Source organism: Furipterus horrens, unplaced genomic scaffold (assembly GCF_987537825.1).
Source record: "Furipterus horrens unplaced genomic scaffold, mFurHor1.1.pri manual_scaffold_3, whole genome shotgun sequence".
In the NCBI taxonomy this organism is placed as follows: domain Eukaryota; kingdom Metazoa; phylum Chordata; class Mammalia; order Chiroptera; family Furipteridae; genus Furipterus; species Furipterus horrens.
The window spans coordinates 100,170,839-100,174,279 of NW_028327173.1; the positions used below are offsets into that span (position 1 = coordinate 100,170,839).

The 3,441-nt window shown below is 33.2% G+C and overlaps 1 non-coding gene across 1 annotated transcript; it reads left to right on the forward strand.

Moving 5' to 3' along the window:
- Window positions 1–2,946: 2,946 nt before the first annotated feature.
- Window positions 2,947–3,054, forward strand: LOC150015578 (U6 spliceosomal RNA). Its single transcript, XR_016510131.1, has one exon. It is a non-coding gene; the product is annotated as a U6 spliceosomal RNA (small nuclear RNA).
- Window positions 3,055–3,441: the final 387 nt, after the last annotated feature.

Sequence of the window (3,441 nt, forward strand, 5' to 3'; positions counted from 1 at the left end):
TTAACTATTCTTTAACTCTGAATCAGTGTGGGGCATTATGATCTGTCTCTGTATATCTTGACCACACCCAACATCTCCAAGTCTCATACTTGATTGAAAGTATCCACAGCCCCTCACAGTGACAACCTGGCAAAATGAGTGGCTAGAGTTGTCTGCTTTTTGGAAAGCTGTGTGTCATGGAGCTTCACCTTCATTGGCCTTCTGATTCTCAATCCCCCTGGACTACATGAGATTTATTATGTTTGGAATATGGTTCTTTGCATTGATATATATTATCATATTGAAGCACATCCCTTTTCTTTCAGGCTTCGGACTTGCATCTTTCTGAAAAATCATCATTCAACTTTCCTTCAAAATGAGTAATGGAAAGTTTAAAGTACCATTGTTGTTTTTCTAATCACTACAAAATGACTACAACTAAACTCATTGCTCTCTAAATCCTCCTAGGACATTGGTTACTCTATTTTTCTCTCTTTAAATTTAAACTACTTTTTTTTCCTAGAAAGCTGTTATCAGTAACAATGGAGCAAAATGATGGGGAGAATACATAAGCTTTACTTCATTTGCCCTCTCTCAGATTGTGAGTTGTGTAATGAGAGACTACAAAAGTCGTTTGATAAGTAATATCGAATTAGACATATTAAATTACCAGGCACAAGTTTGTATAAGTCTGACACAGGTGGCAAAAAATAATTAATTAGATAAACAATGGAACCTTTAAAGACATTTTATAGTTTCCAAAGTAGACATTTTTAAGTCTTTCATTAGGTATTTTTCTAGACACTATTAAAACAGAATTTTAAAATTCTATCTTTTTATTGTTTGCTGCTAATATAATATATTATGATTAGTTTCTGTTTATTAACTTTGTATTCTGTGCCCTGATAAGTTTATTATTAGTTTCTATAGGTGTTTTGATGATTTCTAAAGATTTTCAATGTAAACAAACATGCCATTTATAAATACAGTATTATATCTTATTCTAATCTTTATAATTTTTTAATCTTATTGTACTGCCTTGAAATTTAGTACCATGATAAATAAAAGTAGCCATTTCTAACTTGTCCTCAATCATAGGGAGTAAATACTCAATATTTCAACATTACTTATGACAGGACTAAAAGATTTTCTTGTAGATGGTGATTAGCATATTGTTTTCTTCTAGTCCTAGTGTCCTGAGAGGAGGAAAATTCATATTTACATGTGAATGGATGATTAAACTTAGTCAGCACATCGTATGTATGTAGATTATTATATTCTCTCCTTTATCTAGATTGGATACCTTATATGGATCTATGTTAAAATTGTTCCTCTGTCATCTTCTTTCTCTTATTAAACACATTTAATGAACATTTTTCAGCTATTGTATTCTTATGTTCTGAAAGTTCCTTTGGCTCTTTAAAAATTTCTCATTTTCTTATATACGTAATATATGTATATATGTATATACATATACACACATACAATATATGTACTACATAAAATATATACTCTAGTGTATTTATGTGTATATAGCTATGTATAGTTTTTACCTCTTTGACTACAGTAATAATCGCTGCTTTACAGTCTTTGCTAATTACAACATTTGATTGATATAGGGTTGGTATTAAGTGGCTTTGCTTATAAAGCTGTTCTACAATTTTTTGTTATAAAATTATACTTGTATATCAAATAGTTACAGATTGCATTCTCTATGCTGTGAAAATTCTGGATTTCCTCATTGCTCTGAGAATATTGATCTTTTGTTTTAGACGAAAATTAACTTACGTTCAACTACATTCTTTCACAGCTGTGGTGGGCTGCAACTCAGTTCTCAGTTCAATACTTCATGCCTTAGCTGCAAATCATTTTTAGTTTTCCCTACACATGCATGGTTTATGAGTCTTGGAGATTTGGGCTGAGTTTAAAACATATTTGAGATTTATTTTTCCTTTGGTTCTCTCTGTTGCAATGTAACTTTCTGGTGGACCAGGCTTCCCTTGATACCTTTACCTGATTCCTCTAGGGAGAAAGACAGTAGGTTTGTATGGGCTTTTAGACACTACGCTGTCACCATGGTGACCATGCCCTAAGAATAAAGTTGCAAAATTTTGAGAATTCCTGCCATGACAATTGCTTGCCCCAAATTTAAACTCCTCTCTAAAATGTACCATTATTACAACTCAGAATCTACATTTCTTCAGTAGTTGCTTTTCTGTATTTTGTTTAGAAGTAAGATGCTATTTGCTGAAAAATCAGCAGGACAGTCATATGCTCTTCCAGAAGGTTAGGTTTCTCTAATTTATATTTCTCAGTCTTCTCTCAAGGGTAGCTTCTAAGGTGGGTTTCAGTGTTTTCTGTTCCCTGGAGCCTCCATCTCTCTGTCCACTGCTGCCTGCCAACCAGCTTGCTGCAAGGACTCAGAATGACTTGAATTTTTTAGAAAGGACGCATTCAGTCCAATAATATTGGGACATATGAAACAACAAAAATTCTTGAAAATTTTATAGTTAAAATTGGGGAAGCATAAATATCATAGATTGCTTAATAGACTGAATTCTTTTAACATATCTTCCCTTCCATTTCCTCCTTTAACACTGCCATCAGGCCCTGTCTTTCTGACTTTTCGCATTCAATTCTTCCTCTGAGCACTTTTTCTCTACCTTTTGAATGTTACTCTTGCCTCTTAATACTTGGTATTTATTTTAAATTTTTAGTGAAAAATGTCTGATTTGTACAAATATAGAGAGAATACTGTAATAAACACCACATATGCATTTCCCAATGTCAACAGTTATCATTCATGACCAGTGTTGTTTAATTTATAACCGCATTTACTTTCTGCTCATACCACATTATTGTGAGCTAGCCAAATACATCATGTTATTTTATTCATTAAAATTTCAGTATGTTTTTTTAACTCTAAAATATATACAACTACTGTCACACCACAAAAGACAAAGAATAGTGCTCGCTTCGGAGGCACATATACTAAAATTGTAATGATACAGAGAAGATTAGCATGGCCCCTGTGCAAGGATGACACGCAACTTAATGAAGAAATTTCATATTTTTAGAGAATCCTGAAAGCAGCAAGAGAAAAACAGCAAATAACATACAAGGGAACTCCGAAAAGGCTGTCGACCACTTTCTCAACATAAACACTACAAGCCAGAAGGGAACGGTCAAAAATATTCCAAGCAATGAAAAACAAAGGCCTACAACCAAGAATACTCTACCCAGCAAGACTCTCATACAAAATGGAAGGAGAAATAAGTAGCTTCTGAGACAAAGAAAGACTAAAAGAATACATCTCCACCAAACCAGCATTGCAATAGATGCTAAAGGGAATGTTATGAGAAAAAAAAAGGAGTGGAACACAGGTACAAGGGGAAATGAATAAACACATGTCAATAATAACCTTAAATGTAAATGGATTAATAGCTCCAATTAAAAGACATA